The 21,862-nt window shown below is 37.9% G+C and overlaps 1 long non-coding RNA gene across 5 annotated transcripts in view; it reads left to right on the top strand.

The window, feature by feature from the left end:
• LOC103346061 (uncharacterized) overlaps window positions 1-19,786 on the top strand; it is a 288,952-nt gene extending 269,166 nt beyond the window's left edge. For all 5 annotated transcript variants that reach the window (XR_011380324.1, XR_011380327.1, XR_011380326.1 and 2 more), the window contains 2 exons: window positions 17,495-17,722; window positions 18,430-19,786. This is a non-coding gene — a long non-coding RNA (uncharacterized lncRNA). The remainder of the gene's footprint in view (window positions 1-17,494; window positions 17,723-18,429) is intronic.
• The last annotated feature ends 2,076 nt before the right edge of the window (window positions 19,787-21,862 follow it).

The raw sequence follows: 21,862 nt of genomic DNA, 5'->3' as shown, positions 1-21,862 counted from the left end.
CTTCTACTGCTTTCCCAGGCTATAGCAGAGAGCTGGATGGAAGTGGAACAGCTGGGACTCGAACTGGTGCCCATATGGGATGCTGGCACTGCAGGTGGTGGCTTTACCTGATATGCCACAGCACCAGCTCCACCTCTTCACTTTGCAGAGCATTTCTTTTGCAGTGCAGAAGCTTCTCAATTTGATGTGATCCCATTTGTCAATTTTGGCTTTCATTGCCTGTGCTTTTGGGGTCTTTTCTAAGAAGTCTTTCCCTGTGCTAATGTCTTGCAGAGTGTCCCCAGTGTTCTCTCGTAATTTGATGGTATCAGGTTGTAGATTTAGGCCTTTGATCCACTTTAAGTTGATTTTTGTGTAAGGTGTAAGGTATGGGTCTAGTTTCATACTTCTGCATGTGGAGATACAGTTTCCCCAGCACCATTTGTTAAAGAGACTGTCTTTGCTCCAGGGACTGATTTTAGCTCCTTTGTCAAAGATAAATTGGTTGTAGATGAATGGATTAATTTTTGGAGTTTCTATTTTGTTCCATTTGTCTTCAAGTCTGTTTTTGTGCCAGTGCCAGGCTATTTTGATTATAACTTCCGTGTAGTATGTCTTGAAATCAGGTATTGTTATTCTTCCTGCTTTGTTTTTGTTGTATAAGATTGCTTTAGCTATTCAGAGTCTGTTGTGTTTCCATATGAATTTTTTTTTTTTTTTTGACAGGCAGAGTGGACAGTGAGAGAGAGAGACAGAGAGAAAGGTCTTCCTTTGCCGTTGGTTCACCCTCCAATGGCCGCCACGGCCGGCGCGCTGCGGCCGGCGCACCGCGCTGATCCGATGGCAGGAGCCAGGAGCCAGGTGCTTTTCCTGGTCTCCCATGGGGTGCAGGGCCCAAGCACCTGGGCCATCCTCCACTGCACTCCCGGGCCACAGCAGAGGGCTGGCCTGGAAGAGGGGCAACCGGGACAGAATCCGGTGCCCTGACCGGGACTAGAACCCGGTGTGCCGGCGCCGCTAGGCGGAGGATTAGCCTAGTGAGCCGCGGCGCCGGCCTCCATATGAATTTAAGCATCATTTTTTCTAGATCTGAGAAGAACGCCTTTGATATTTTGATTGTTATTGTATTGAATCTGTAAATTGCTTTTGAAAGAATGGACATTTTGATGATATTGATTCTTCGAATTCATAAAATGGAAGGGTTTTCCATTTTTTTATCTTCTATTACTTTCTTTAATATTTTGTAATTCTTGTTGTAGAGATCTTTGCCAGCCTTGGTTAAATTTATTCCAAGGTATTTAATTCTTTTTGGAGCTGTTGTGAATGGGACTGATCTTAAAAGTTCTTTCTTGGGGCTGGCGCTGTGGTGCAGCAGGTTAATGCCCTGGCCTGAAGCACCGGCATCCCATATGGGCGCTGGTTCGAGACCTGGCGGCTATAGTTCTGAACCAGCTCTCTGCTATGGCCTGGGAAAGCAGTAGAAGATGGCCAGAGTTCTTGGGCCTCTGTACCCATGTAGGAGACCTGGAAGAAGCTCCTGGCTCCTGGATTCGGATTGGTGCAGCTCCAGCCATTGCGGCCATTTGGGGATTGAACCATTGATGGCAGAACGCTCTTTCTCTCTGTCTCTCCTCTCTCTCTGTAACTCTGACTTTTTTAACTTCCACTTTGACCATGGCCTTGTCTAAAAATGATCAGAGTCAGTGAACTCAGGGGGCTTCCATAGCCTTGGCAACTCATGACAAGAGCCTCGGGTGATTACTGATGCCATAAACAAGAGTGTCAATTTGTTAAGTCAACAACAGGAGTCACTGTGCACTTATTCCTCATGTAGGATCTTTGTCCTTAGTGTGCTGTACATTGAGATTTAATGCTATAACTAGTACTCAAACAGTATTTTTCACTTTATGTTTCTGTGTGGGAGCAAACTGTTGAAATCTTTACTTAATGTATGCTAAACTGATCTTCTGTATATAAAGAGAATCGAAAATGAATCTTGATGTGAATGGAAGGGGAGAGGGAGTGGATAAGGGGAGGGTTGCGGGTTGGAGGGACGTTATGGGGGGGAAGCCATTGTAATCAATATTCTGTACTTTGGAAATTTATATTCATTAAATAAAAGTTAAAAAAAAAAGAAAAAAAGTTCTTTCTCATCCATTATATTGTCTGTATATAAAAGGCTGTTGATTTTATACACTGCCACTTTACCAAACTCTTTTATGAGTTCCAATAGCCGTTCAGTGGAGTCTTTTGGATTCCCTATATATAGAATCATGTCATCCACAAATAGGGATAGTTTGATTTCCTCCTTTCCAATCTGTATCCCTTTGATTTCTTTTTCTTGCCTAATGATTCTGACTAAAACTTGTATAACTATATTGAATAGCAATGGTGAGAGTGGTTATCCTTTGGTTCCCAATCTTAGAGGTAATGCTTCTGGATTTCCCCATTCAATATGATGCTAGCCACAGGTTTGTCATAAATTGCCTTGATTGTGTTGAGGAACATTCCTTCTATACCCAATTTGCTTAAAGTTTTCAGTAAAAAACGATGTTGTATTTTATCAAATGCTTTCTCTGCATCTGTTGAGATAATCATATGGTTTTTGTTCTTCAGTTTGTTAATGTGATGTATCACATTTACTGATTTGCTAATGTTTAAGCATACCTTCATACCTGGAATAAATCTCATTTGGCCTTGGTGAATGATCTTTCTGTGTGTTGTTAGATTCAATAATTTTGTTGAGGATTTTTACATCTGTGTTCATCAAGGATATTGGTCTATAATTCTCTTTCACTGTTGTATTTTTCTGGCTTAGGAATTAAGATGATTCAGGCTTCATAGAACAAGTTTGGGAATATTCTCTCTCTTTCAGTTGTTTTGAATAGCTTGCTATCCCTGACATTACTTTTTCTTATTACTTAGTGTTCATGCAAAAATAGACCTGACTTATGCTCAAGCATCAGCTGAAACCTTGGCATGTCTTAGCTTTCATCTTTTTCTAGAAAGAAGATAAAGCTTTCATTTTTATAAACAAATGTTTATTGAGGGCTTATTTTCTACAAATATTATTTGTGTTCTGAGGCTACAGCAATGAGAAATATCTGGTAAATTTGTATTCCAAGGAGGAATCAGCTATGTTCAGAAGCTCCTGGGTGGACCATTGCATTTCGTTTTCCACTCATGCTCTTTGAAGAGATAGAAATGCCTTTAGGAGGAGTATAGTGTTTGTGTAAAATGCAAATAATGTTAGAAATCTTACTCTCTGTCATTCTTCTTGATGTGCATTCTAGGTTTTTTTTTTTTTCTGGAATTATTTCCTAATTCATTCTTTGTGATATTTTGCAATTTATGTTATATACAAACAGGTTTATAAATGTTGGCTTTTTAGGGATGTGATGATTTGAAAGAAATATACAAGTATTCCCAATGCAAAGGAAGGAATAAAACAGACTGTATCTAGGATATTTTCAAAACCTGTACCCCACAATCTTTGTTACTGCAATATTTTGGTTCTGCTTCAATTTCTTCCATCTTGTATAATTGTGGCACCGAATAAACGTTCAACATTAAAACAGTTACTGCTTTTCAGCTCCAGGATGGCTGTGATTCAGAATTGAGGGAAGAATGTGTCTCCTGGATAAAAGGTGTAGTATAAATGCAACTTATTACCATTTTAGGCAGAATTCCCAGGCTGGCATTTAGCAATTAAAAAAGCAAAGCTAAACAAGCCAAGGAGATCATCCTTTCCTTTTTTCTAACCCAAGTAGCTCAGCTATTATGGACAAATTGCTAGAAGGCCCCACTGTCCTTTGTTGAGTCTCTTTGGAGTATCTATAGCAGCTCAGGCAAGAAGTGAGAGAATTATTTTTTTCATTTCCATTAATCAATGGGGAATTTTAATGAAGAGGTACAAATGGCTCTTTCAAAAGTTTGTCAAAGCAAAATTCACATTAGAAATGGTTTACTGATTTTCTTCTCTCTCTTGATATTCCCAGGCCTTTATCTTCTCTTCAAAGAGCACACTGTCTTGGGTTTAGGTTTGCAAGGTGCATTTGGAAGATTATCTTTATAGAAAAACATAGATTTAGAAAGAGGCCATCCTAGGAGAGCATTATTTAGCAAAATATGTATTTCTCTAACTGAAAGAAAACCCCTCAGTCTTTAAAAAATCTTATACATATGTACTAGTGATTCCTGAGTGAGTGATGGATTAAAATTGCTTCTCTCAGATATATATATATATATATATATACATTTATGTAATATATATTATGTGTAAACATATAATTTTATATAGTATATAATTTTCTATTTGGATTCAGGACCTTTCTTTGAGACTAAAATTTTCTCCCAAATGTTGTAACTTTTAAATATTTGGTATTTATTTCTGACTATCCTCTTTTTTGGTTCAAGGTTATATACACTTCAACTAATTTCTAAGCTACTTGTTCTTATAAGACTATGTGAATTCTTCTTTCCAGGAACCATTATAATCTTCTTTCTTTATTATTTTTTTTTTTTTTTGGTCAGGCAGAGTTAGACAGTGAGAGAGAGAGAGACAGAGAGAGAGTTATAGACAGTGAGAGAGACACAGAGATAAAGGTCTTCCTTCCATTGGTTCACTTCCCAAATGGTCACCACAGCTGGTGCTGCACTGATCCGAAGCCAGGAGCCAGGTTCTTCCTCCTGGTCTCCCATGTGGGTGCAGGGACGCAAGCACTTGAGCCATCCTCCACTGCCCTCCCAGGCCACAGCAGAGAGCTGGACTGGAAGAGGAGCAACCAGTACTAGTACCCGGCCCCAACTGGGACTAGAACCCGGGGTGCTGGCACTGCAGGTGGAGGATTAGCCAAGTGAGCCACAGCGCCGGCCTATAATCTTCTTTCTAATATTGTCTATATAATGAACCTAGGAACTCTAACCAAAATGCCAAGCTACTAACAATTAACAATTTGTGTTAGACACATCACACCAAGGAAGAGGTAATAATGTTAATAACTAAAATGAGTGCATTATTTTAAAATATAGGAACATAATCGTTACTTGGCCATATTTCAAAATCTTTTATGTATACCTTTTCTCATGAATAAACAATAGAGAGAAAAACATGCATTGCATAAGAGGTAAAAATATTTATATTTTTCAGATGAAATCTTGTTATCTTTTAATATTTTTATTTTTTATTTATTTATTTGACAGATAGAATATTTTTGTCCTTTACCTTATTTATTGGTACCATAAATGTGAACTTGGTTTTAATTTGTCCTCAAGTATCAAGCTCAGTTGCCCTATTTGATGTTTTTTCTAAAAGGCAGTAACCTGGTATTCTACAAGAGGATGTGTTAGAGAAAGGCACACACAGATTTCCTGCTACAGATTTCACTTCAAAGTTAATTTTTTGGTTCATTTCTCTAAGACTTAGTGACAGATTGAGCAAAGCAATCAAGTATTTTGGAGAGGACATTGTATTCACTAACACAATTGCATGATGCAAGATCACAAAATCGTAAGTCTAGCTTTAACCATTCTGTTCAATATTGTAAGGCTGGTTACATGACTATGTATTTTCCACAAACCCAAAGAACTTCACAGCACAAAGAGTAAAGTTTAATTTGTATACATTTAAAATCATTAGGAGGTTAGAGGATCCAGGATAGGATGCAGAATATAACAAAATATTCTATCTGTACTGAAATGTATGAAACAATATCTCTAATGGAGGAATGGGTAGGTGATGACCTAAGGAACTTTGGAAATAAGTAGAATCTGTAAATATAAAAACAGCAGTAAATAAGCACCATACTCTAATTGGTAGTTATTTCCCATAGAGGTACACTTAATGAATTTTAAAATTGTAATACACTTAAACTAGAATTGGACACTTCAATAAATGAATGATAAGTGGTAGATATGAACCAAATTTCTAATTTTTGAAGTGGGAGGTTGCAGATAAATAGGTAGTAAGCTAGAATGCTCTATATACTAATAGATTAGAATTACAGACATCTGTATGAACTCATAGTTTAATATAAATACTGATGGTTACAAATAGAAAATTTATAGTTATATGTACATGCATGCCTGAGCTAGTACACATTCACACACACACACACACACACACACTTCCTTGCTGTATGCTATAGACTAAATGAAAGTTTGCTCCTTGTCCTTTTTGCTCCCATTTGTATTGTTGAAACCATGATCACTAATATAATGGAATTTGGGAAGTAAACCGATAATGAGGATAGACCACCTTTGATGGAATTATTGCGCTTATATGCAGAGGTACAAGAGGATTTACTTCCTCTCTCTCTCCCTGGCCTATGAGGACATGAGAGGATGTCTCTCTACAAGACACAAATAGGCTCTCACCAGAATCTGCCATGCTAGCACCCCATATATGAGCCTCCAGAACTATAGTAAGTGTTTGTTTTTATTTTTACTTTTAAAATTTATATATTTATTTGAAAAACAGAACTACAGATAGATGGAGACAGAGACAGAATTGGGGGTGGGGGCGAAGATAAAAGGGAGGAAAGGAGAAGGAGAGCGGAGAGAGAGTGATCTTCCGTCTGCTTGTTTACTCCCCAAACAACTACAACAGCCAGGGCTGGGAAAGCTGAAGCCAGGAGCCAAGAACTCCATTCACGTCTACTATACAGGTGGTGGGGGCCCAAGCACTTGAGTTATCTTTGGCTACCTTCTAGACCAATTAGCAGCAAGCTGGATTGAAGTGGAACAGCCAGGGCTCAAAAAGGCACTCTGATATAGGATGCCAGTGTCACAAGATATACCACAAACATAGCCACCATCCCCCAACACACAAACTATGAAGCAAAAACCACTAACTTTATCTTGAGGTGAATCTAAGTGATTTGTTTATTTTAATTATCTTTTCATACTGAACACATGAATCCCATAAAGAAAAAAATATCTAAAGAGCAAAATAGCCTTGACTATTCACAATCATACCTAATGAGGAGGGGTTTCAGTGAATGCCCTAATTTGATACACTTTTTATAATAAGACTTCTTTTTTTTTTCTGTTTCCATCCTTGATTCACATTATCTTATTTTTTAGAAGGTTTTTATTTAATGAATACAAATTTCATAGGTACAGCTTTTAGGAATATAGTGTTTCATCCCCCCATTCCCACCCTCCCACCTCTATTCCCATCCACTTCCTTCTCCCTCTCCCATTCCATTTTTCATTAAGATTTGTTTTTAATTGATTTTATATACAGAAGACCAACTCTATACTAAGTAGAGATTTCAACTGTTTGTACCCACACAGACACACAAAGTATAAAGTACAGTTTAAAGACGAATTTTACCATTAATACTAATGGTACACTTCATTAAGGACAGAGGTTCGACATGGGGAGTAAGCACACAATGACTCCTGTTGTTGATTTAACAATTCACACTCTTATTTTTTACATCAGTGACTACCGGAGGCTCTTGACATGAGCTGCCAAGGCTATGGAAGCCTTTTGAGTCCACAAACTCTGTAGGTATTTAGACAGGGCCATATGCAAAGTGTAAGTTCTCTCCTCCCTTCAGAGAAAAGTACATCCTTCTTTGATGGCCCCTTCTTTCTGCTGGGTTCCCACTCACAGAGATCTTTCATGCAGAACAGTTTTTGTCATGAAAAACTGTTTTGGCTTTTCATGCCTGAAATGCTCTCATGGGATTTTCAGCCAGATTCAAATGCCTTAGGGGCTGATTCTGAGATCGGAGTGTTGGTTAAGGTGTTTGTCCTTCTATGTCTGCTGTGTGGACTGCTTCCCATGTTGGAACTTTCTCTCCTTTGTAATTCTATCTATTGTTATTACCAGACACTTGGTCTTATTTATGTAATTTATTTGACTTTTAGTCCTATCTATATGATCAATTCTACACTTAATATGATCACCTTATCACATAATATGGGATTGGTGCCACCCAGCTTAATGGGATTTGGAGTCCCATGGCAAGTTTTTAGTTTCACCTTTAGGGGTAAGTCTGTGGGAATGTGTGCTGATCTCCCTCTCTCATTCTCACTCTTATTTTTTAACTGGGACCTATTTTCAATTGACTTAACACACCTATGATTAATTCTATGTTAAATAAATAGTTCAACCAATGGTATTAAGTAGAGAAAAAAAAAGAATAAAAAATGAAATAATAAACTGTTCCTTGACAATCCAGACAAGGGCTGTTCAAGTAATTGCTTCTCATAGTGTCCATTTCACTTCTACAGGTTACCTTTTAGGTGCTCTGTCAGTTATCACAGATCAGGGAGAACATATGGCATTTGTCCCTTTGGGACTGGCTTATTTCACTAAGTATGATGTTTTTCATATTCATCATTTAGTTGCAAATGACTGGAATTTGTTTTTTCTTAACCCCTCTGTAGTATTCCATAGGGTACATATCCCATAATTTTTTCATCCAGTCTTCCATTTATGGGCATTTAGATGGATTCCATGTCTTAGCTATTGTGAATTGAGCTACAATAAACATGGAGATGCAGATGACACTTTTATTTGTTGATTTCATTTCCTTTGGGTAAATTCCAAGGAGTGAGATGGCTGGATCATATGGTAGGACTAGGTTCACATTTCTGAGGTATCCCCAAACTGTCTTCCATAGTGATTTTACTAGTTTGCACTTCCACTAACAGTGGATTAGGGTACCTTTCCCCCCACATCCTTGCCAGCTTCTGCTCTTTGTTGACTTCTGTATGAAAGCCATTCTTATTTTTTTAACTTTTATTTAGTAAATATAAATTTCCAAATGAAAGTTTATGGATTACAATGGCTTTCCCCCCCCATAATTTCCTTCCCACCCACAACCCTCCCATCTCCCGCTCCCTCTCCCATTCCATTCAATCAAGATTTATTTTCAATTATCTTTGTATACAGAAGATTGATTTAGTATATATTAAGTAAAGATTTCATCAGTTTGCACCCACACAGAAACACAAAGTGTAAAATACTGTTTCAGTACTAGTTATAGCATTACTTCACATTGGACAACACATTAAGGACAGATCCCACATGAGAAGTAAGTACACAGTGACTCCTGTTGTTGACTTAACAATTTGACACTCTTGTTTATAGCCTCAGTAATCTCCCTAAGCTCTTGTCATGAGTTGCCAAGGCTATGGAAGCCTTTTTTTTTTTTTTTTTTTTTGACAGGCAGAGTGGACAGTGAGAGAGAGAGAGAGAGAGAGGTCTTCCTTTGCCGTTGGTTCACCCTCCAATGGCCGCCGCGGCCAGCGCGCTGCGGCTGGCGCACCGTGCTGATCTGATGGCAGGAGCCAGGAGCCAGTGCTTTTCCTGGTCTCCCCTGGGGTGCAGGGCCCAAGCACCTGGGCCATCCTCCACTGCACTCCCTGGCCACAGCAGAGGGCTGGCCTGGAAGAGGGGCGACCAGGACAGAATCCGGCACCCCGACTGGGACTAGAACCCGGTGTGCCGGCGCCGCTAGGCGGAGGATTAGCCTAGTGAGCCGCGGCGCCGGCCCTATGGAAGCCTTTTGAGTTTGCTGACTCTGATTTTATTTAGACAAGGTCATAGTCAAAGTGGAAGTTCTCTCCTCCCTTCAGAGAAAGGTACCTCCTTCTTTTATGGCCCATTCTTTCCACTGGGATCTCACTAGCAGAGATCTTTCATTTAGGTCTTCTTTTTTTTTTCCCAGAGTGTCTTGGCTTTCCATGCCTATAATACTCTCATGGGCTCTTCAGACAGATCCGAATGCCTTAAGGGCTGATTCTGAGGCCAGAGTGCTGTTTAGGACATTTGCCATTCTATGAGTCTGCTGTGTATCCCGCTTCCCATGTTGGATAATTCTCTCCCTTTTTGATTCTATCAGTTAGTATTAGTAGACACTAGTCTTGTTTGTGTGATCCCTTTGACTCTTAGACCTATCAGTGTGATCAATTGTGAACTGAAGTTGATCACTTGGACTAGTGAGATGGCATTGGTACATGCCACCTTGATGGGATTGTATTGGAATCCCCTGGCACGTTTCTAACTCAACCATTTGGGGCAAGTCAGCTTGAGCATGTCCCAAATTGTACATCCCCTCCCTCTCTTATTCCCACTCTTATATTTAACAGAGATCACTTTTCAGTTAAAATTTAAATACCTAAGAATAATTGTGTGTTAATTACAGAGTTCAACCAATAGTACTAGAACAAAAAAAATACTAAAAGGGATAAAGTATTACATTGTACATCAACAGTCAGGACAAGAGCTGATCAAGTCACTGTTTCTCATAGTGTCCATTTCACTTCAACAAGTTTCCCCTTTGGTGCTCAGTTAGTTGTCACCGATCAGGGAGAACATATGATATTTGTCCCTCTGGGACTGGCTTAATTCACTCAGCATGATGTTTTCCAGATTCCTCCATTTTTTTGCTAATGACTGGGTTTTATTGTTTTTGACTGCTGTATAGTATTCGATAGAGTACATGTCCCATAATTTCTTTATCCAGTCTACTGTTGATGGACATTTAGGTTGATTCCAGGTCATAGCTATTTTGAATTGAGCTGCAATAAACATTAATGTGCAGACAGCTTTTTTGTTTGCCAATTTAATTTCCTTTGGGTAAATTCCAAGGAGTGGTATGGCTGAGTTGTATGGTAGGGTTATATTCAGGTTTCTGAGGACTCTCCAGACTGACTTTCATAGTGGCTCAACCAGTTTGCATTCCCACCAACAGTGGGTTAGTGTCTGTAGGGTGGAAGGTTCTGTAGTTATCTGCTAGGTCTATTTGGTTTGTTTTGTCGATTAACTCTCTTGTTTCCTTACTGATTTTCTGTTTTGTTGATCCATCCATTGCTAAAAGGGGGTATTGAAGTCCCCCCTCACTGTTGTATTTGGATCTATATCTCCCTTTAAATCCTTTAACATGTATTTTAAATAGCCAGGTGCCCTGTTTTTGGATGCATATACATTTATAATGGTGACATCTTCCTGTTGAATTGATCCGTTGATAATTATATAGTGTCCTTCTTTGTCTCTCTTGATGGTTTTGTGGTAAAGTCTATTTTGACTGCTATTAGGATGGCCACACCAGCTCTTTTTTGGTTTCTGTTAGCATTGATTATCTTTTTCCATCCTTTCACTTTCAGTCTGTGAGCATCTTTGTTGGTAAGATGTGTTTCTTGTAGGCAGCAAATAGGTGGGTTTTCTTTTTTAATCCATTCAACCAATCTGTGTCTTTTTTTTTTTTTCAATTACCAAACGTTTAAAATATATTTCTAAACAGAATGGGCCGACTCAGTCACAGTAACTGCTGATCTCCATAGCAGAGCAACCCACAAAGACACAGCACTGATTTTTTTTCCCCATAATTGGGGGGTGAAAAATATACAACTTGTTTCTGAACCAAAACCACAATTTCTGCAGTTTAAAACATTTCAATCTGTGTCTTTTAACTGGGGAGTTGAGATCATTTACATTCAGTGTTACTATTGTTAAGGGCTGACTTTGCCTTGCCATGTTTCTATACATAGTTCTGTTTATGTACTTTGGATTTCATTTGTTCTTTTGCTGGGTAATTATCTACTTTCCCAGGGATGTTCCTGTTTCTGTGTTTCTGTGTGTAGCACGTGTTTGAGCATTTTTCCTAAGGCTGGGCGAGTACTTACAAATTCTTTCAATTTCTCTTTGCTGTGGAAGATCCTTATTTCTCTTTCATTCATAAATGAGAGTTTTGCAGGGTGCAGTAATCTGGGTTGACAGTTTTTTTTTCTCTTAGGACTTGGAATGTGTCTTACCATTTTCTCCTTGCCTGTAGGGTTTGTGATGAGAAGTCTGGGGTGAGCTTAATTGGGTTTACTCTGAATGTGATTTGTCATTTTTCTCATGTACTTTTCAGGATCTTTTCTTTATGTGTTACTGAGGAGAGCTTTACCACTGTGTGTTGAGGTGAGGATTGTTTCTGGTCATGTCTATTCGGAGTTTTATGAACTTCCTGAACTTGGATGTTTCTTTCTTTCTCCAGAAGGGGGAAGTTCTATGCCATTATTTCATTAAGAAGGCCTTCTAATCCTTTCTCTGTTTTGATGCCTTCTGGAATTCTTAGGATCTGTAGGTTGGATTATTTGATAGAATCTTGCAGATCTCCAACACTGTTTTTCAGTTTCCTGATTTCTTCTTGTTGTGCTTGGTCTGACTGTGCTATTTCACAAATTTGTCATCTAGTTCTGACTTTCATTCTTCTGTTTCATTTATTCTGTTATTGAGACTATCCACTGTATTTTTTATTTACTCTATTGAATTTTTCATATCTAGTATTTCATTCTGACTTCTGTTCAATATCTCAATTTCTTGGGAACACTTTTAATTTAGGTCATGAATTTGTTTCTGATTGGTTCTAAGTAATCTGACGATTAATTTTCTGAATTCCATTTCTGGCATATTCTCAATCTCTTCTTCTTCCACTTCTATTATTGAAGAGGTAATGTAGTGTTCCATTCTGAGACTAGTACAGTCTTCCTTAGCCTTATTAAAAATTTCCCCCTCATTTTTCAGCATTTCTGGTTCCTTTTATCTTTGATATGTGTCTTGCTGCTTGTGGTGAGATTTCCCTCTGCTATGAGTTGCTATGTGTCTGTGCTTTGCCAGTGGAAACACGTAGCCCCGCCTCTGGAAGTCCTGCTCACTTCTGGGTGGTGATGGGGCCAGATAGGAGAGCTGTGGTGTGCTAAGCCCCACCTATTTGGGCTGGGCTCTAGTGTGTAAAACAAGTAGAGATTAAAATGTTTAGAACTTTTGTGGTAGTGGGGGGAAATTACTTTGAAATGTTACAATCTTTGTTCGAGGTGGGAGGTTGTGGGGAAGTAGCCCCCATAATTGATGGGAATGTGCTCAGGAAGCAAATGCAGTAGCACTCTGTTTACATTCGGAGATGTAAACAGACAATATGGCTTTTCCCAGCCACCTACAGTTCTGGTTGTGGGGAGGGGGAGATATGGATGGGCAGAAGTGTGCACCAAATTTTCCTTCTATTCCCCTATTCTTTTTTCTTGGAATTTCAAACACACTTCACCTTCTCTCCCAGCCATTGCTAATTGCAGCTCCGTGGATTCGAGACTTTGCATCTCACCTGGTCCACCTGGGGAGAGGGGAGGGTGTGGCATCATTTGCCCCATTCAACTTCTCCACCGCAAGTCTTCCATGTCTCTGTCACTCTTTGCTTTCTCTGTGTGGTCCTGCTCAGTCCCTGCTGGACTCCCAGTCTTCTCCGGCTCGAAATTCTCGTGGCTTTGTTGCCAGCCTGTATCCCCTTTTCTTATTAACTATCTGTTATCTCCCCGTGACTCAGAACGTCTTGTTACTATACTGCCATCTTGGCTCCATCCCCCATAAGACTTTAACATTTATAGTACCTACCACAAAATTTGCCTGTGCATAGTGCTTCTATACAAGTAGTGCATGATCTTTTGTTGGTAAATAATGAGTAATAAACCAATGCTAATTAACTGAAGTGATGATGTGGAGGCATTTATTGACAATGAATGAAAAAATTTTGCTCTTTTCACTACCAGATTTGGCTCAAACTGCTGTGAGGATGATTGCATTTTCATGTATATAAAGGAAAATGCAAGAAGGTACATTGCAATAAATAGCTACTAGTACCAGCCACTTAATAACACCTTTTACATCTAATAATCAGCATATTGTAATCATAAAAATCCCATCTTTATTTACTTCTGGGAGAACTGAGGCTTAGATCAAACAACAAAGATGTATGGTTTATGTTCGATGCAAATTTTGCCTGACCAAAAGTCCATGCTTTCCCTATAATATAGTCAAATCCACAATATACTAAAGAGTTTTCATAGTATGCTTTTCCCAAGGCTATTTTCAAATGTATAAGTGCTTGATTGGGGCATGAGAAGAAGGAAAAGGAAGCAGAATCAAATTCCCTGTAGATTAGATTTTCAATCCAAGTGGCATATGCTGCTCTGTGTTTGCATGACTTCACAGTGCATCCTAATATTGTGCAACTCTATTCATCTCAAGACATATGGAAAGAGTTTTATGTTTTAAACAATTAGACTTGACAGCACTATTGTTTCTTTCTTATTTAATATACCTCAGCTCTGGAGCCTAGCCAGATCTGTATTCTGTCTCCAAATTTAATTCTTATTCCTTCTACATATCAGTTAGTTGCCAGAAGACAGCAACTTAATGGCATTTGTTTCTGTGGCTTAGGAGCATCTGGGTTGTGTCACTTTTCAGCTGACCTGCTTAGCTCAGAGGGAATAAAGTTCTCTGTCTAATGATCTTTTCGGGGTTGTATCATTGGATATTTTTCTTCCCAGATCCTATGCTGTTTTGTAAATGTCATGAGATGACAAGGTTTCTAGTTATTAATTTGTTTCTGCCCAAAAGAGGAAGGCAGTTATAAATATGGAAGGAGAAGGGAATGTGGATATTTAGATGTTAAGTCATAGTTATTTGTGTGTAACTTGCTGGTTTGTCATGTCTAAAACTCCAGGGGAAATGGGAGCTAGAGCTATGGAGTGGGAAGAAGTATATCTCTACATTTTGTGTCAATTTAGTTGATTCCTTCTAATTCAACTTAATTCAATTCAACAAATATTCAAGCCCTTAGAACAGGCTGGTACTGTCCTTGGTGCTGAACCAACTTAGTTTTCTTTATTTTTATCAACTATTTTGTAAATGCAAGTTTTTTAGTAGCTCTAGAAACATTTTTAAGAGGAGGGAAGCCCACCTCATCCCATTTTTTAAGTGTAAATGATTTTTTAAGAGGTAAATCATTTGCTGGTTGTTTATTTTTTGGTACAACCAGAAAATAGTGGCATATTGAATTCTGGGAGGCTTTGACTGTCTTGGGTGTCAGCTTAACATTCCATAGGTGGGGGTGGTTTTTATATCCTACAGTACAACGCATACTAAATGACAATTTGGAGTCTCAATTGTGCATTTAATCTGTCTCGAATATTTTCAGTTACTTCTCCCATGTTTTGTAGAATTGTTTCCTACAGAAAACCACTCCTTGTTCTGTCAGAACCATGTGCACTCTGTAATATCTTCAGTTGTGGTAGTCCAGTTTTCCTAATGATTTTGTTAATGTGCCATGAAAGATTGAAAATTTGAGTGTCATATATATGCTATTATATTGTGAATGGGTGGGATTTATGTAACAGCAACATTTGAAGATACTTGTACTTGATAGCCTCTTAAGGAAGAGTTGCCTCCAAATTTGAAGCTGGAAAGTCACTGGAATAACTTTTAAAAAAAAGAATGACAATTCATGGCTTTTTAGTTTTTTGGTACGTATGTTAAGAATTGTGTACAAATTAAAATGTGTGTGCTGATTCTCAACACCAATAAAATCACAATTATGGACAAAAAAAAAAAAAAAAAAGAATTTGGGTGACCAAGCAAAGCAGGGCTAATAATGTGGATTGCTTTCAGAAACTTACTTTACCTCCATGAGCCTTGCTTTTGTCGTCTGTTAAGTGATAATTTCTTCCCACCACTCATATTTGCTGATACTCTTAATGGGAAGGCGGCATTGTGTGACTGAAGAAACACTTGTTTTACAGCCAGTGATTCATATTGAAGTTGTGTTTGAACTTGGTATCTCATTTAGCTCTTCTGAATCTTAACTGAAAATTCAGATAAACTGATTTAAAGTTTCTTTTGTTGTTATATATTTCTATGAGCCTTAATATAAACCCACTTGTTCATATTAACATATTGCTTAGAGTAACAATCAAATCTTGTTTTTTTTTTTTTGTTTTTTTTTTTGTTTTGTTTTGTTTTTTTTGTTTTTTTTTGTTTTTTTTGCTGCTTCATAATCTAATTGTCCTTTACTTTAAAGTGGTATACTGTTATGGTTTGTAAACTATTACCATATGTGCATATGCAAATGGTGTCTGGCGGAAAACTTGGTCCTGTGACCAGAAGGAGGAACATGATTATAAAGGAAAAAATGTTGCACAATGAATATACCTTTGTGTAACAGAGGTTTATAGGAAGATTTCAATCAATGTGTGGTTTATGGTTTATGTTTGTCAATTTATAGTAAAGGAAGAATTTTATAAAATTAACATTTATTGAGGTCTGTTTTAGTATGTATTATAGTCCATGACATATTTTCATTTCCTTCCTTGTGGTCCCATTTCTGCGTAAGAAATTCCCACTTGATTGATAATCAACCCTTGCCAGGTGACTTGCTTTAGCCAATAAAATGTGAGGAGACATTAAATGTGTCACTTCTGAGTGGAAGATTTAAGAGAGGCAGTGAGTCCCAGTCAGCAATGTTCTGGATTGTTGGCTGTTGGGATGGTAGGCAGTGGGCATAAACCTGGGACTCAGCATTAAATTATGAGTTCTACCTCGGGGTGAAAATATGTGTTGGGTGGGCAATGGCTAATCTTTGTCATTGCAATTTGTTAATATTTCTTTTTCAGTTGTACTTTAACCTTGCCCGTTCTGTTTGTATCATGATTGCTTCCGAAGAAATATAGTGATGAACATGAACAATCTAATCTTAGGTTATTTAAGGATATCTCAGTTAAACAAAATATTATAACAATAGATGCTATGTATTTGTATATTGAGGGAAATAAATATATCCTAAATTAGGAGTGGTGAATTTACTAACTGCCAGGATGAGGAAGAAGAGGAGAATAATGCAAGCAGAAAGAAAATAATAGACCAATTCTAGAGTTAAAAAAGTCATAGGAGAGTTCTGGAACTCATTGCTGAGTGTGGCTGCCAGCTAGGGTAAAGGGGTAAGTGAGGAGGAATATGGTTGGTGAAATAATACCAATAATAATAGCATCAAGTGTTTATTAACTTTGTAGAGAGTGCTTTGCACATATTTTCCTTGAATTTATCAACATTTTATAGATGAGGAAATTGAGCCATACAGAGGTTTAATTACTTTCCTGTAGCCACATAGCAGAATAGGATCTTATCTGAAGGGCAAGAGGAAGTCACTGAATGGCATCACACAGAGGATCCTGATGATCGGATTTACTCTGGCTCTGGTTCTCAAATCCAAATCTTACCCTGGATTGAGTGGTTGTGGGCTTCAGTTTTAGCTTCTTTTATCCATCTGATTTCATTGACCAAGGCAGGTAAAAGGAAGGAAGATAACAGCCAGAACACTGCAAAAGAGTTGATGTTTTGAAGGGGTTTGGGATTAACTATGCAAGGAAAATATATTGTGGGTATCAAGATCATTATGACTTGGGAAATAGTTTTAATAACAATATTAATATAATAAAATGATCCCCAAATGAGCTCTTGTAGCTTATTCAAATAAAAGATATGATATTATATCAATATTTTAAGCATTTCAATTTAGTCTTGACTATAATACAGATAATATAGTGGGTAAATTAAAGACAAACCCAAAAATCTTTATAGCAGATTTAGTTAGTAGTCCATGTATTCTTCCCTCTTTGTTAACTGAAGTTGAATAATAGTGTTTGAATAATAGTTTTGAATAATTTGTGTTTCTCTTTTTCATAGCTAGAGAAACATAGAGACCAAGTGGAGAAAGAGTCCTTCATAAATGACAGTGACATCTCTGACAGCTGTTTTCTGAGTTGTTTGTCCAGCATCCATCAGAGGACTCTGGAGACCTGGGGCTGACTAAAGAGGTCTCCAAGTCAAGATGCTAGAGAATGTGATTAATATGAATGGGATGCAGGTGTTTGTCAGACCTCTTCTCTTTCAACACAATTAAAAGAATTTTGGGTAATTTTGGCATTTATGGTTTGCTTCCTATAACCTCCTCTACGTGCTATCCTTTCCACTTCCCTCTTGCCTCTATTTTCTTTCTTCTTTTTTTTTTTTTTTTTTACAGTTTTTTTTTAACTTTTATTTTAAAAATATAAATTTCCAAAGTACAGCTGTTGGATTACAATGGCTCCCCCCCCCCCATAACTTCCCTCGCACACACAACCCTCCCATCTCCCGCTCCCTCTCCCATTCCATTCACATCAAGATTCATTTTCAATTATCTTTATATACAGAAGATAGGTTTAGTATATATTAAGTAAAGATTTCAACAGTTTTCACCCACACAGAACATAAAGTGTAAAGTACTGTTTGAGTACAAGTTATAGCATTAATTCACATTGAACAACAATGTTCTTAATGAAATTCTTAATGAAATTGAGTTGATTGTATCTATGTACCCCGCAACAACAACTATTCTACCATAATATTTACCACTGATTATACTTATTTTAAATTTTTTTTTTCTTTTTTTTTTTTTAAGCTTATTTTTTTTTTAAACTTTTATTTAATGCATATAATTTTCCAAAGTACGACTTATGGATTACAATGGCTTCCCCCCCATACCCTCCCTCCCACCCACAACCCTCCCCTTTCCCACTCCCTCTCCCCTTTTCCTCCCTTGCTTCTTCTCTTGACTAATCTTTTCTTCTCTTGTAAAACAGCTGCTGTCTGCAGAAAATAGTGTGCTAGAAATGAGCTGACTGCCAATATGCATAAGAAGATTTATTGCAACAGAGAAAGGATGTTATGAGACATTGCACATATTAATCTTTCCGTTTTGGTCTATAAAGACTCAGGTTTGGATACTTTCATTTAAATGCTTTTAAGGAAAAGCAGTTAGGCCAGAACAAGTGATTTGGGGGATGAAGGAAATTTACAGCTCCAGTGTCCAGGAATACAGGTCAGTTCTACAATTGTGGCCACTCCCTAACAGCCACAGTCGGGCTGCCTCCTTGAGGTACTGTTCTGAGAGCTGGCTTGGCAGAGGTTCTCAGTGCTCTTCTTCCCAAACTGCCCAGCCAGGGAGATTGTCAGGAAAGATTAGTGCAGGTTTAGGGAAGGTTTTTTGAAGTTTTCCTGAAATAACCAATAATGAGTTGCCGGCTTTGATAGCTCTTTTTATAGATCTCACAGCAGCTGGATCAAAATCTAATGAAGATGTTTGCATCTGACAATGGCAGGCCTGCACATTTCTATTCTATTTCTTGAGTGCGTAAATGCATTTCATTTGGGAACATGAAAGGCATATTTAGTGACAACTGATGGTTCTTTGTTTTTTAATTCCCAATAATGTCTTCAGTAAGTGCTTTTGTTAACATTTTTGCATTATACAATAGGTGACACAGGAAGATAATCGGTGTGCTGAAAGCAATTAAAGAGTTTATATCCAACTTGTTCTGCCTATTAAATGGATCCATTCGGCATAGAAGCACATTAGCATCTTTACAGTGGAATGATTGTGGAAACAGGTTATTCAAGGGGCTTGTGCATCTTCCTCCTGCTGCAGTAAGACATATCTTCAAGATTGGAGAAAACGAATGAGCCATTTTTCTCCCCTTGGAACTGTAAACAGAAGTAAAACTATTAATAGATGCTGTAGCTAATCCCAAGAAGCTGCAACTGGGAGATTAAATAATGTTGCAAAGAGAGAAAGCTGGAATGAAGAGGAGAGGCAGGGAGGGAGAGGGGGGAGGTGTGTTCCCTGATCACTGAGCTGCATTAGACAAGGACAAACTGAAGGACTCCAGCTGATCCTAGGATTGACAATCGTCATAGTGGGAGATTTCTGTTTTCAGCAAAGTAAATATCACTTTATCTATTTTCTGAGTACTGTTCTAAAGGGAGATTTGAGTTTTTATTGTTAAAGTAGCAATCAAGATGATTTTAAATGGGGTTTGGATGCCATGGAGATGTATCTGAGCCTAAAGGGGACAAATGGACTTTGTGAGTCAAAACTTATATTTTTAGGATAAAAGAAACAGAGACCTGAGAGGCCTTTTGGTAAATTCACAGTTTGAGATGAGGGCCCTATTTTTATTGCCATATTGACTGTATTATAACAAGAGGGATTCAGATATAATTAAATCATACTCCTAGCAGCATATTAGAAATGATTAAATGTCCCCAGGTTTTATTCCTACTAATACTTCTGGACTTTTGTTGATCTTCTATTTAATGTTGACTAAGAGACTTTATGAGTCAGCAGGTCAGCTAAGGAACTTCACATATCTTCAGATCTTTACAGAAACTATGAGGTTGGCATTATAAACACAATTTAGTACTACTTATAGTGTGTTCTGTGGACAGCTTCATCATCACTTGGAAACTTATTAGAAATATCCATTTTCTGGTTTTACATTGAACCTAATACATCATAATCTCCATGGGTAAGATTTAAGAATATGGTTTAATGTACAGTAGATTACATATAATCTTTAGGTTTAATATTTGAGAATCACTGTTTTTATTAGTTGAGAAACCTGAAGCTCAAAGTGTGTAAAGGATATGTTATGATCATACAACCTCAGAGAAACAGGGTTGAATCTTGACTTGGGTTTTCATACAAGCTGGGTACTTTTTTAAAAGATATATTTATTTATTTGAAAGTCAGAGTTACAGAGAGAGAGGGACAGACAAATAGAGAGATCTTTCATCTGCTGGTTCACTCCCTAGATGGCCTCAATGGGTCTGGGGCAGGCGGAAGCCAGGAACCAAGAATTTCTTCCAGGTCTTCAATATGCCCAAGCACTTGAACTGTCTACCACTGATTTCCCAGGCTCATTTGCAGGGAGCTGGATCAGAAGCAGAACAACTGGGACACAAACGGGTGCCTATATGAGATGCTGGTGTCACAGGTGGTGGCTTTACCCACTACACTACAATGTCAGTCCCTGGGCTCTTTGACAGATCATTGAAATACTTGGTCACCCATTCCTATGATCAAGAGCTTACTTGATTTCTGAACATAGTCTTTCATTAGGGATTGTGATTTAAGATTCTTGGGATTTATGGCTGATTTGAGCTGTTGTTCTCTGACAGACTAGAAATTCTGTTGTGTCTGTCAATGTGCCAATATTGAGGTTGAATTAGGACTCCTTTGGAAAGTACAATGATTTGCAGGTAGGCCAAAGGATGAGAGTGTGTGGCGCTGATGTATCTTATCTACAGAAACACCATGGAGAGAACTGAAAGTTAATCATCTCTCAACATTTTTATTCCTATTAATTTCTGGGCAGAAAGAGGAGCTCCTGGCATGTTATTGAAGTAAATCACATTTATTTGTGATTGCAGGTCACTAAAATCAACAGTGAATTAACCTAAGAGTCTGTAGGGTACAAGAGAATGTAGAACGGCACCTGGGGAAATAGGTTTAGTGATGTCTGGTACTATTGACTCTCAATCTCTATATTTAAATAAGCATTAGCTCACAGCTTTGGTATTCAAGCTGCACTGGCACTCTGAAAGAGCCAGATATTCATTAGGATATAGCTGCTTCCTTGCATCATTTTGCTTTGATGTCACCCATTCACCACCCCCCTTACTTGATAGCATTGGGAAGTCATAACCCATAGCTTGAAATGTGCTGTTCACTCAAAGAACAGATGCTTTCAAAGCAAAATTAACGCTGTCATTTGACAGTTGATATCTCGAATAAAGGGTTTCATTGAGGGAGTATATTAGGAATGAACTTCTGACATCTGACAGAGGTTTCAACCATGGTTCTGCCATTTGTTTGTATGTCCTTGGATTCATTATCTTCAGCCTCACTAAATAATAGTTTCCTTCTGTAACTATTATTAGTTACAGAAGAGTAACTAGTTATTAGATACAGAGAGTGTTCATATCTCATGGAGTGATTAAACATAGGGAGACCATACATTCAGTTTGTGTAGAACCATCCAGAGTTCTGCCTATTGTTTTAATTAAATTATTTATAACAACCCTTTTCACTCTGAAAATGTTTGGGTTTGGATGATAAAGAATACAGTAGCAGTAATTCAATGAGATAACATATGCAATGTGCCAATATATGTAATGTACCATGTCCCATTGGTATTCAAATAATGAGAGCTATTTGAGATCTTGCATCTGAGA

The sequence above is a fragment of the Oryctolagus cuniculus genome, chromosome 1 (assembly GCF_964237555.1).
Source record: "Oryctolagus cuniculus chromosome 1, mOryCun1.1, whole genome shotgun sequence".
NCBI lineage: Eukaryota > Metazoa > Chordata > Mammalia > Lagomorpha > Leporidae > Oryctolagus > Oryctolagus cuniculus.
This window is presented reverse-complemented; position numbering and strand designations above follow the sequence as displayed.